General features: G+C 38.2%; 1 protein-coding gene across 3 annotated transcripts in view; it reads right to left on the bottom strand.

The window, feature by feature from the left end:
* frmpd3 (FERM and PDZ domain containing 3) overlaps positions 1 to 3795 on the bottom strand; it is a 163475-nt gene extending 159680 nt beyond the window's left edge. For 2 of the 3 annotated variants that reach the window (XM_036127194.1, XM_036127199.1), the window contains exons 1-2: positions 3484 to 3795; positions 3273 to 3387 (exon numbers count right to left, since the gene is read on the bottom strand). The gene's annotated coding sequence lies outside the window, so the exon portion shown is untranslated. Of the gene's footprint in view, positions 1 to 3272 lie in introns of all 3 variants that reach the window. The other variant, XM_036127195.1, reaches the window with a different exon arrangement.
* Positions 3796 to 13843: the final 10048 nt, after the last annotated feature.

Here is a 13843-nt window from a genome sequence, read left to right as displayed (position 1 = left end):
CCCCTTCACAATTGTGCTCTATTATGTGTTGGTCTATCACAGGGGTCAGCGACCTTTACAGGGAAAGCCAATTTCTGCCTTTATTCTTAAGTGTGTCCACAGCCATCCAACCTATGTGGATGGCTCTTTGTTGTTTTGTTTTATGAACACGTACTGTATAAAATGTTTGTGTTTTATTGTTAAAATATCTGATTTTAGGTTTTGGAGCAAAAACTATCAAACTTTTACAATAAAACAGTAAAACTATTATCTTGAATGAAACATTCCGTATTTATGAAAAATTTGTAATTTGGGGCCTAATAACAAAATAAGAAAAAAAACTGTATCATTTGTGCCATTTTGAAGTCTATATTCTTTGCAAAAGAAAGCATGAAAAACCTCACAATGTTGAAATAGCCTTTCTTTAGGTTTCTGTTTAAAAGTTTTCCCAGGCCTTTAATATTTTGGCTATAAATTGAATGAGCCACTTTGAAGGGCCTAATCAGCTCAATGTACCATAGTTACAGATCCGTAGGTTGTAGGCGCCTGGTATAGCACATATAATCCCCAAGTATTGACCATACAACATGTAAAGTAAATTATAAGAATTTGTTATTTTTTCCTGATGTTTCCATAATTTGGGATGGCCACATCAATCACATCTACTGTTCTCTGGCGCTTATCAATGATCACAATTACCGGTTGGTTGGCCGATACCATTTTGTTTGTTTGTATTTGGAAGTCCCACAGGATCTTAGCTCTGTCATTCTCCACTGCCTTGGAAGGTGACCCCCATTTTGACCTGGGGGTCTCTAGTTGGTATTCTGAGCAGATGTTTCTGTACACCATACCAGCCACTTGGTTATGACGTTCCATTTATTCCTTCCCTGCTAGTGTCTTACACCCTGCAGTGAGATGCTGGATATATATATATATGGTCTCTTACTACTAAATATAAGCATTGCCGTTTATCCTGACTGATCCTCTACGACACATCTGCAAATGGAAGATGTCATTTATTATGCAGAAATCTTCTTTGATATCTGTAATTATAGTAAACAAATCACCCGTATGCATCAATTAAGTAATGTGAAAGCACAGGCTTCTTCACACTAACACTAGACTGTATATCTACTCGTTTTCAGGACAAATTGATATTTTCATCAGATTTAATGATAGTCATAAAATCATAAAATACTGCAAGCCTTTATGCTTAAACTCCATGTCTTGGCATTATATATGCATAGCTTTAATTCCAAGACTCAAGTAATTTTGTCCAACATTACTGAAGATTACAATCCCTATTTAGATGTAAAATGATCTCCAACATGGGAGAGCTGTAATGGTGACTGTGTCTATTGATGCTCATCTCTTTAGGTGCTCAAATTCTTTGCAACAGAGCCATCCACAAGCGCTTAACTACCAGCAAGTAATTTATCTGAGTCTGACAAATTGTCTGTTTTTTCTCTCTTTTGAATGTTCCCTTCTCTAATTGGTGTAATCTCTAGACTTTATCTAATGCCATATCTTTTTACCTTGCTTCTATTTGTATCTGCAGAGCTACCGGCTGGTGCCAACTGGTTCTCCTTACATGTGCACCAGACCTTGTCACTTTGATGCTGATTTGATTTTGAAAGCATGCCCCGGCCTGGTATTTATCGATGGCAGTCGTGCTATTCTGGACGCCTCAATGAGCTATATTATGAGGAGTTGGCAGGTTTGTGAACTTGGCCAAAGGCGGCATTGCGAATGGTGTTAATTTCTTCTATACCCTGCAACCTTGGGGCTGTTCTGTAATGACTAAGCAGAAGTCAACAATCGACAGAATAGCGACTGCCTCTGAGTGTAATGCATGCAACAAGATTGCAGAAACTATTGACTTTAATTCAGAATGCTGTTTCATACATTAAGTGCACTTTGAAACTTGTCTGATAACTTCTCCTTGACAACCGTGGAGTTTGTGCGTATAATATAATGAAAAACATCAACCTGAACCGGGCATCTCTGAAAAGTAGCTCATGATTCTTCAGACATCCGCTGTTTTATAACAACGGCTGTGTCAAGCCGAGTGACATCTTGAGAGATGTTCCAGCATTTCAATTCAACCCGTATGTCAGCAACCATCCAGAACAAAACAGACACCAAAATGAAAACTATTTTTTTTTTTGCCTTGGGAATGAGGCATGTTTTATTGCGATTATTCTCACAATTCACCCCTCTCCAGTGTCTTCATAACAATCCCAGTCATATGATGAGATCACTGAATCCTGGTCATCTAAGTAATGGATTTTTTTTTTTTGGTGGATTCCTCCTGGGCCCATAGGTCTGTGTTTACTGATGTATGCACCATGCAACAGCACTGGACAGCTCATCGCACTGAGGCACAGGCGCCTCTGCATCAGCACGTTCGTTCAGAGCCAATCTTTGAATGGGGCAGCCGCTGCCGTGCCCATTGACTTTCACAGGGAATGTAAAGCCCCAAAACCATTTAAAAGTCATGTGGCCAGTATTAGAGATAAACATACCCTATCGGGAGAGGTTGTGAACTGACCTTTTTTTCTTCCTGTTTTTTATAGCCTCTTAAAGGTCTCCACAGACCTTCTATTTTTAGTAGCACAGTGGACAACCATTTGCATCCTCTCTTTTTATCCCCTATTTCCAAACTGTGTTTTCTCTTATAAGTCTCAGTCTGCCCCCAGGTATCTTCCCCAACTTCAAGCCTTCTCCTGACTTGATGTATATGCACCCAGGAGCACTTCCTGTTCTTCAGCTTCAGCAAGCACCATCTCTGCAAAGTCCCTTGGAGCTTTTTCCTCAACCTTACTTCAACATAAGCACTTGTAGCTACCTTGGAACACAGCCCCAAGTGTTAGAAAGATATCACCTACAGGGGAGTTTCAAATAAATATGAGACTATCCACTGAAACAGCATGTGGCACTTTTCTGTCTTTTTCCTTTTCCTCCCGCATGCATTTTATACTCTCCTTCAATTCCCCCTGACATCATGTAGACATCTGATGGATATCAGAGCATCTCCTCCAGGAGACATTATCCATTGTTACGCTTCCACAGCGCTTATCCACAAACCCATCTTCATTTTAATCAATGGTCATGCAGCACAGTACGCATACACAAGCATGAAACGCACAGATCAATCATTTTGAGTGCAGACCGGACTCAAATAAAAGAATGCAATGATTTCTTTTCTCGACACACTGCCGATTCCTTTACATCAGCACAAGTCACTACTGATGGAGATCCAGAAGAACAGATACAGCTATGCTGCGCCTTACCTGCGTTTCTGTGGAGGTTCTCCTTTCAAGCTGTGCCTGTTGAAGACCCTTGGTCTGCACAGCGGTGCCCTCCTATATGGGCATACATCTGTATTGGGGATCAGAGCTCCTCTGTCTGTGTGTCAGCATGGAGAAGAGGAGGGATCAAGGATCAGAGAGTCCTCTCAGTTGGCAGCCCCATCTAGTGCATCTCCTTGTGTCTCCTACTTACCCGGGTCATTCCAGCCAGCCCCTTAGCAACCGCAGACCAGGGAGCGAGCACCCGGGGGGGATGGGAGGTGCTTAAAGGACTAAACGGGAGCTGGAACAGCAAGCAGAGCAGGTACTCCTCCTACATGTCTGACTGCAGCAAGTGGACATACTGCAACTGGAGTCTCTGTCCGCCTCCTGTTTTGTCCCTGTGCATGGGCATCAGCGTGTTTGCGCGCGGTTACACATTGATGCCGGCTCCTCCCTGTGCTGTGTGTGAAATCAGAGTCTATTCGCTCGCTGTAAACGCCGCTGGTAGCTCTGAAATGCTGTGGCAGAGTGAGAGAGGATGGGAGTGAGGGAGGGGTGTGTGGGAACAAAAGCGAGCGGCAACAGAAACGCTGTAAGAGGTTTTTTTTTTCTTCTTCCTACCCGATCTATCGGTATCAATCCCCACTGTATGATTGAGTTCATGAGTCATTCTAGTCTGCACTACTCCCTTAGTGAGCACAAAGGAGGAGACCAGGAAGAATGCATATAGAAAGATAGCACATTACTCACCTTGGCATGCAAAAGTTTTTGGAAGGACGTTATTATCGTTGTATCATTATTAAATTCACATAATGTTTCAGAGAATAAAATACATTTTTCAAGTGAGAAGTGATTGGAATACAGAAGACATACACATTTTTAAATAAATAAGATTGAAATTCAGAAAAAGGAAGTGAATGACAACCCATGTGCAAAACCAGAGCAGCAAAAAGAACATCAAAAACCGTTATGCTGACCGGGTCAACTTTTCTCTGGTTCCATTAAAATGGACTTAAGCCTGACTAAGACAATGAAGTCTCACCATTTTAATTTGTTTTGTACATTATTCCTGGAAACATAGGTTCCATATTTTCAAGCTTTTTTTCCCCCCTAATTCTATTCTGACTTGAGAAAATGACATTTGTAAAGTATCTGCTGACCATAGTTTTTTATCTTTGTTATATAAACTGCTTCTATTTTAGGTCAGTTAGGATGATCAAGCATTTGTGCTATGTTAAATACTGTAATATTTACAAATTGTTTTCAGGGAGTTTTTTTTATTTATTTATTTTTTTTTACATTTGAATTCAGAGGATTAGATATATTTGCATAATATTTGGTAGAACTGCCTTTCATACTGTAGGTCTAGGATTGAATATCTTGGATATCACTCCAAAAGCTTTGCACATGTTTGGTAGAGTTTAGACCGACTCCTCCTGACAGATCTGGTATATCTCATCAGGTTCCTAGGCTGGCTTGCGTACACACCTTTGTAGCTCTGCCCATAATTATTTTATGGGTGTGAGAGGACATCTGTTTTCCTTAGGGCACCTCAAAATTCACTTGTCATTATGCTTTGGGTCCCTCTCCATTTAAGGCCCATTTTTTCTGATTAATTTTAACTATTATCTTAATTTGAGATATATTAAATGATTTTTTAGGATAACATACATCACTTGGCACATATCGATTATGTGACCTTGTAGTGCTGTGGGTCACATGACCCCTTCTATGTTACGGCAGTCAGACTGGCATAACAACAAAGCAAAACAGACATGACACTTACCTGATCAGAGATATTTTTGGTTCTCTGATGTAAGATTTAATCTAGAGGGGTGAATGTGGCCTTGTCTTTACAAGTAACTCCATTACTTCTCAATCTGCTGGTCCAAAGCTGTCCGCTATCAGATTCCAAAACACAGAGGAAGACTGTTTAACTTTTGACAGTGCAGTGTTGCCAGCAGCCTTCAAGGAGAACTAAACCTGGAAGTTACAGGTCTAGGGCCCCTAGTGACTAAACGTTTCACAGTGCTGCTTTAACTATCTTGAGATTTTTATTTACGTATTTCTTCATAATGTGTTGCACAGTGGCATTTATTCTTTAGAGTGCAACAGTCAGTCCTGCAGAAAAACAACCCAACAACATGATACTAAGTGCTTCAACTACTGGCATGGTGTTTTCAGGCATCCAAGTTTCCCATATTTTCCTCCAAAGTAAAAACAATCATTATAGCCAAACAATTCCCATTTCAGTTTCACCAAACCAACAGACACGTCTCCAAAAGTTTAAGCCCTAATATAATCACATACTACAATTTGGCTTTTTGTTGCTTTTGAGGTAATGCTCTTTTCTAAAAGTTTTTCAACCTATGACATGATAGGACTCATTTCACTATGGATATCCTTACCTGCTTCAGCCAACATTAGACGGTATTTTTTTTTTTTTTACTTTTTTACAAATAGGTGTAGCACCTTCAAGTCTCTGGTAATTCAACCCAAGGATTAACCAGTCCTGTCGAGCTCTGCAATTCCTTTTCTGAATTTTTGGGCTGATGTCTTTTGAGTTTCAATAATGCCATACAAGGAAGTACTGTGTTTAAACTGTTTCTTTCAAATCCTCCATTGTTATGCCCCCCCTTTTTTAATTTTTATTCTCACTCATTCTGGGATTTATTCTAATGAAATAATACTGGAAATGCCAGCTTGTCTAAAATAGGAAAAAGTTGTTCTAATTTAAATGAATAAATATAAAACATATAACATATACAACTCATTTAAATATTCAACTGCATAGTAGATTGGCAAGCAAAAATCCAAGAATAGATTTATATGTAACACTCATTTAATGGCAAAGTCTGCAGACATGCAAAAAAAAAAAAAAAAGAAAACAAGTAAAACTTTTCACCTCCTCAGTTTATAACTTCCTTCAGGAATACATGGATACTGAGATGACAATTATTCCAATACAATTTGCATTACTGCAGCCAAGCATTGGATAAGACTTTTCCTGAAAAACACCATGAAAAATCAGTTCGTTGCCACAATGTTTTTCAAGCAAGTGGCATCATTTCATTTTATTAGAGGGGTGTTGGTGTTCTCCACTGTCACCTCATGCCTGCTCATGATGAGAGACTGCGTAGATATGAAAACCCTCTATGATGGTTTCCTCAGACTAACAACCTTTAACAAATGCAAATAACGTGGTTAGGTTACAAAAACAAGCAATTGGGCTCATTACTAAAGCTGGATATTGTGAACCAATAAATCAATTATAACTGACTGTTTTAACATTTATAGATATTGTGTATATATAAGATATTCAAAATAATTGCATTGAACAAAAGCCTTCATTCTGGAATTCAGAAATTATTTAAGTTAAAAGTGACAAATTGTGATTTAAGAGGTCTGTTAACTTCTTAATATGCTAAAAGTGAAAAATGAAGTGAAATCTAGATATGTTTCAGTTATTGGTGTCAAATCATGGATTGAATTAAATGACCTTTTAAAACTATTTGCTTCTTTGATGACATTTAAAAGAGCTTTAAAATGTAAAATTATAAAAGCTTATATGGCTATGTAAATCTATGCATGTAAGTATGTACTTGTGTGTAGTGTGTATATGTGTATATTTATTTGAATATTTATATAATGTGTATATTTCTGTATGTATATGACAATATACATATAATGTATGTGTATATATGAATGATGTTATTTTTTTTGTTTATACACCGCTGACTCTCCAGATTATTGGATTGAATATGGTAGGAAAATATACGTCTTGGCTTTTTCTTTTGGTAAATTATTGGTTTACAGAATTGTGGTTTTTTTTCTCTTGAATTTTGTAAATTTACCAAAAATAAATAAATCAATAAATGGTTTTAATTATCATCTCAATCTAACAGTGTTGCATTATATGACTGAACTGGATTTTATTTAATTATATCCAACTGCACTGATTTGATTTAATTGTACTGCAGCAAATTTGAATTGAATGTGCCTGAATATGAAATATATCTGATTACTTTATGAGCCTTGTGTTTACTTTCCATGTGATTTGGTGTAATTGAATCCAATTGAGTTGAATTGAACTGAGCACAGTTGATGAATATGAAAGTCCATGGAGTAAGACATCTTCGCTAAAAACCTAAAAGGCTCCTGAGAGGGAAAACAGTGAGAAAGAAACATGGGTTGAGCTATTGAGGCCCAATTTCTGAGGGCACATATCTCTCCTGGAAGCTACTGCCTGTTATGCTCTGAGTGTCTCAAGAACTGAAGCAAAAAGTACTAGAGGATAAAATGAAGATCAGAAAACATATGAAGAAAATAGATAAAGGCTTTTAAACAAACTTGAGAAAAACATTTTGGAGAAAAAGGAAAGTGCGAACATCTGCATAGAGAAAATACTTCATTTACAAAGGTTTTCTTAAAAGAAATAGAAATAAAATATAAACTTCCCAAATGGTGACCTTATTTCTGGTTTACACTGTTGTCTTCTTGCTCCCTTATTTTGTTTACTTTTAAATTAAACTGACACAGAAGACCACTGAAAATACATGCAGAAAATGTCAAGACAGACAGAATTAAATTCTACTCATACTCCATGTGTCTACAAGTGCACACCGGTATACAAACACATCCATTTTTGTCAAATGTTTGGGGTCCATTGAACCACAGTGTTTCACTCAGAGATAAATAGCCTCATTGGGGATGATAATGTGCAGGTTTGTCATCTGTCAACACGATAAAAGAACAGGCTGGTAAGAATAAATTGGTATCTCATAAGTGTACCAGTGCATTTTTTTGTCCTTGTGGTACCCGAGAGAAAATGATCTAAGGAAGGAAAACAGCAGGTCTAACCCCGACTTTTTCTTTTTTCTTTACAAAACCAGCTTCGTTGCAGGACTTTTGTTCTGCTTGCGAGTTTACTCTATGTGTTTGTTGCTTCCCATTTATGAGCAGTTTTGTTGCCATGAATGTGCTGAGCCAGTCTACTTAAAAATAATGTGGGTTGCATGCAAAGTATGCTGTCATTCCAGGCAGAAAATAATGGGCAGATACAGATGATGATATTTATGTTGAGTGGACTGCAAAGTAGGAATTTGCTTTTACAACCAGTGTAGCAAGGCTACAAAGTGGTACAGATTTTTTTATGTATTCGTACAAGCATTTGCTTATGTGAGAACACAAGGGTGTGGAATAGTTTATTTGGTCCTTTGCCCTTTATATGCACAATTTCCACTATGGTTAGGGCAACCAAAAGCTGTCAACAAAGCCACCTTATTAATTTCACCCAATGAAATGAGTAACAACGTCAGTAAGGCGCAGATTCCTTCTAATGAGATGACGTAGGATATGTGGTTCCACTATTTAAAAAGGTTTTTAATTTATCATTCTAAATTTAAAAAAGGCATTTTTAAAATTGACAAATCATATCTAATTAGGAGAGTTCATGACTTACGAGAATGGTCAAGATGAGTGAGACGGACTGAACAAGTAAAAATAAACAGATCGCCCCAGGCACTAATGAACCTGCATTCGATCGTGAAGGGAAACCAGCTCTAACCACACACACAGCCTGGAGGAACCGTCACCTAGAAGACCCTCCTTCACCTTCAGCTCTCAGCCTAGACACGAAGGGAGTAAAATCAGCAGGCTTATACACACAAAAACAGAAAAAGAAAGAAAAAAACATGTATTCAGTTTGGCAAATGGCTAAAGTTTCCTTAAAATAACTTTACAGAAACAAAGTAACCTAAACAATGATTCTTAGCTAATTAAAAACACCAGAAACACCTACGGACACATTTGAATTATGGAGGCCCCAGTAAAGGGGTGAAACATGGTCGCTGCTCAAATGGCAGCGCAGTACAACGCAAACTGCAGCTAAGCAAAAAAAAAAAAAAAAAAACTAAAGCAGCACAACACAGAGAAACAAAAAACACACAAAGCAGCAGGGTATCTTGCAGAGCTGCAGCAGCTTGGCAGCTCATACATACCAGACCTTCTTAATTACTCCATCTGAACCGGAGACGAGTTTTCAGACCCAGCAAGGGTTGAAACAACATGCCAGTAATTTCTATCAGACAAACAGCTCAAGTCAGAGAATTATTCAAGTCCAAATCTACCAAGACAGAGAACAGTGTAATACATACCGCTTCTGCTGTATTATGATCACCCGGGGAGGAGCAGTAACTTACACACTCTAGCCCAAACAGGACTTTGCAATCTAGAGGCTTCAAAGTTCATAAACAAGTTGGATTAAACTCATAGACGTCTGCTGCTTCTGTGAAACGGGTAGGAAGTCCTGCATCGGTGGACCTGTACACATGAAGCTGAACAGGCATCGAGCAAAACAAGATGCCAGGACATGCGGCCGTCAGTGAGTACAGAGGGGCAGGAGACAGCACCTCCTTATACACAGCCCCTTGTTCAAAACAGACATAAGTACCCCATGAGAGCAGGCTAAAATCATCCTGCTATTCTTAAAAGATCATTTGGAGCAGTCTTGTTAAGAAGGTTAACTGATATTTTCTGGCTTGGTATTGTTTCATTTTAGATGTCTTGTGTATTCTATTTTTCTTTTTTCAACTTGTCCAGTCTTTACAGTTGGGGAAGACCCCACTACTGACTGACAGCAGAGTCTCCACATACCCCAAATAGCTATGTGGCGTTCATGAATTCAGATTGAGGTGCAGGATGGGGATAATGTTCAGCCTAATGTACCCTGTGAAAAAAAAGGTTTGATGCTTATCTGATGGGTGACTGTAAGGTGCGGGGTGGGCCATCATTCTACACAGTGGGACCTCACTGTTGTGTGGTGTTGCATGTGTTTGGGAGGAAGTAATGGGGGACAAGACACAAGCAACATTTCCCCACTGAAGGCCAGCTACCTAACTGACCCCAGCACTGTCCTGCCCAGCCACACCATCACAGTGGAAACTGACACCAAAGATATTTCAGCTATGAACATGCTGCTAATGTCTTCAGCTGTGTTTGTCTGAAATGGTCCTGGTTGTTTAGATTCAGACTGCTCTTTGAGACGTGCTTACTTCAGAATTACCATTCTTTCTATGCCATGCGTGGGCGTTATTTTTTGGATATTTTCAGACTCTGATTGATAGGTAGGAGTGTTAATCATCCAAATAGGATGCCAAGACATTTACCTGCACAGCACGGTAATGAAATTCAGCCTTTTTACGTACTGGAAGGAGGGCAAGAATTTGCATGCATAATAATGTCCCAGGCATGACTCTGCAAAATCTGTTTCGGATTGCATCCCAATGGAGATGCACATTTAATGTCTCATTTGGTATGAATTACTTACTGAATTTGAGTTGAATAACCTAACCCTCTACCCCTCCCAATATTTAGGCACTGTACAATAGGATTATGTCCTACAACATGTTCCTCATTTCTTTATTTATATACACACATAAGACACATGTTCAGGTACAGCAACATACATGGCGAGATAAGAAATGTTATAGTATTTTCTTTTTTTACTTGGCTTTTCTAAAAGTAGTATAAGCCTTCTATAGAATTTAGTTTTTTTATTGTTTTGTAATCTGGCTCTGCTTTTCATACTGCTTCATCAACTTTCCATCATTAGCGCAAAACCTCTCACAGGTATTGGTTATTTAACAATTATAAACCAGATGTTTGGACACCACGTGGGATTTATTATCACAAGTGCAAAACATGAAAAACTCTTAAAACACAGGAGCTAAAAAAGCAAAAAAAAAAATAGAAGCTATTTAACAAATGTTTAAAATTCCTTCACAGTTTCCCCTCTGTAATTCATCACAAATTGCAGCTTAGAGGAGCCTTACGGAAATCCAAATCTGATCCTTCAGGGGAAACAATGACCTGAAGACTGATTTTCAGTCCAAATCCTTATGCTTGGGTGTGTTAATCTAACTCTGCATTCTGCTTCTAATTCAGGTCTAGGACCTTGATGAGGCAACGCCTGAGGAAACATTGTGAGGAATATTCTGCCTCATGAAGAAAGAGAGAGAGAGAGAGAGAGAGAGAGAGAGAGAGAGAGTGTGTGCGTGTGTGTGTGCGCGCTCATGTGTGTGGAGGGGTTAATTACACATGAAGAAGATAGTTACTGTTGCATTAGATGTCAGCAGAGGACTAACAGATGGTAATTCCCTCTTAGTCCTTCACTCCTGGCCAACCTTTGGATTACACCGCTAACAATATTATCACATGCATGCAGATGTGCTGTCATATGAGACCAGCCTGATTTAACATAACATTTAGTATTAATGCCACTCTGCTGTACTTACACACAGATAATTGGAAATATAACAGTTTTATTTGCTCTTTTTACATTAACCCTCTTACAAGGAATCAGCTCGACCTTTGCTAGTATTAAAAAAAGTTATTATTGAAGGCCCATTAAGTGTCTGCAATTACCCCAACTGATCTGATATCTTGGTATACTTTTTTCAAAAATGGTCACAAAGGTTTTATACATTTGTATGTAGATATTGAATGCTGGTTTCTAATTTAAAGAAGATAGCATCAATTCTGCTTTGTTTAGAAAGTCTGAAACATTCTGAGGGCTATTAGGGGAGACATTTTGCAGATCCACCTGTTAAAACAGGTCAGTGCACTTTAAATGAATTACAAGTAAATAATAAGCTTTGGGAAAATGTATTTCGCTCTGCAGTAGATAAATATCCCATATTCGTGAATCATAGTTCTCACCCCTTTAGCATTTATACCAACAAATTCTCATTCCAATTTGTCAAAATAGCAGATTAGTCGGGAGACCTTGGTGTCAGTTTTTATTGTAACGTCTGCGACCTCTGCCCCTTAAATAACTGTTAAGTAAGCATAAGATGTTTAAAAAATATTGTGATTGCAGAAAACGTTCATGAAAGTGACACTAGTATGTATCCCTCGTGACACTGGAAAATAGAATATAATAGAATAGAATAGAAATACCTTTATTATCCCACAATGGGGAAATTTGGGCATGACAGTGGCAAAAAACACATAGACAGGATACACCAGAGTTACACACTAGATTAAGTAATATGTGTAAAAAGCTAATTTGAAGTTAAGTTCTCAAGGAAAAAAATCAGCAAAAATTAAAAGAAATGGAACACTTAAACAACATTGTGTTGTTTAAGTGTTCCATTTATTTTGTGAGCAGTATATTACATCTACTCTGGAATGTTTTCTTCACCTTAAAGTAACAGTGGGCATTAGAAAGTTATACTTCACTATGGACATTTCATACATGCTCACCTCATTTACCTCTTGACATGCAGTAGAAAGTCCACTGCACCCCAGGAGACCTCGCTATGATGATGCAGGTCCATCACTCTCTGGCTGAGTTTCTTCTCTCTGTATCATCATTGGTTTCACAAAGGCATCTGTGAGCATTACCTTTTGATTCTCCTCTCAATGATCAATACAGGTGTCAATCTTCCAATTAGACCAATGGGGTGCCAAGATATCAACTTGCATTGTACCACAATGAGTTTCAGTGTTTTGTTACCTTGATGCAAAGGAGAAAGGGATTGTGTGCCAGGTATGACTGTGGAGAATCTGATTCGGATTTTACTTATCGCTGGATATATTAATTTAATGTTAAGGGAGTTACTGTTATTTTGAAGTGAATGTCTCTACTGTCCGCCTACCTTTCCCAGCTCAGATGGAGAAACATAGTATTGTGACACATTATTTTATTGGGTAATGGTTCTGAATGTGACTTTGAATATTTCGAAAGGTTTAAATAACTTTAGTAAGTTTGCCATGTATTTGCATTTTGCGTTTTGTTAACAAAGCGTAAAAAAGAGTAATACTTTTAGGTTCATTACATAGTTGAAAATTAAAGCTTAGGTGGAAAGTAGCACAGCGCAAAAATAATTTTATACCAAACTTTTAACTCATCAGTGAGAAATGTAGCAAGAGGAAAAACTGTAACTCTGCATACAAGTTTCAAAGACACTTTTAGTTCACAGATACCAAAAAGTAAAAACACATTCTGCTGGAATAACTTCTTGGGTTAATAAAGTCTTTTCTGATGTATGTTTAGCTTCACTGAGACAAAATCCTGTCAGAGAGAAATTTCTTCCATCCAGTTAGCTGTGAAAGTGCCAGAAAACAAACTGTGTAGCTGTCATGGAGCAAAGACTCCTGAAAAATCTGTTTAAAGAGGCCGAGGAGCAGAATAATTTTTAATAGGTATAAGGATGGCGCATTAAAAGCGATGTTTTTTGGAAAGTATTTCAGATAACAGAGGTCTACATAAAGAGAAACTGAACTGTGCTGCGTTTACTATCAGTATTCAGTGCACCACATCTGCAGGCTCTTGCGCTCTGACTATAAATCCAGACCTAATATTGAGGCTGTACAGCATCACAAAGAAGAGCTCCAGAGATCCCTGGAACCCTTGGAGAACAGACTGCAGCTTGTTATAAAAAAGTATAGTAAGGTTTGATCAAACACTGAATGCTGCAGGGGAGGAACTGACCCATAAAGATGTCTCTTTCCTTCAGTACACAGTTAAAGAGCTGCAATTGTCCATCAACTTGACCACCAAATTTAAG

This window comes from Fundulus heteroclitus, chromosome 23 (genome assembly GCF_011125445.2).
Source record: "Fundulus heteroclitus isolate FHET01 chromosome 23, MU-UCD_Fhet_4.1, whole genome shotgun sequence".
Lineage (NCBI taxonomy): Eukaryota > Metazoa > Chordata > Actinopteri > Cyprinodontiformes > Fundulidae > Fundulus > Fundulus heteroclitus.
The sequence above is the reverse complement of the archived record's forward strand: the minus strand, read 5'-3'. Positions and strand labels throughout refer to the sequence as shown.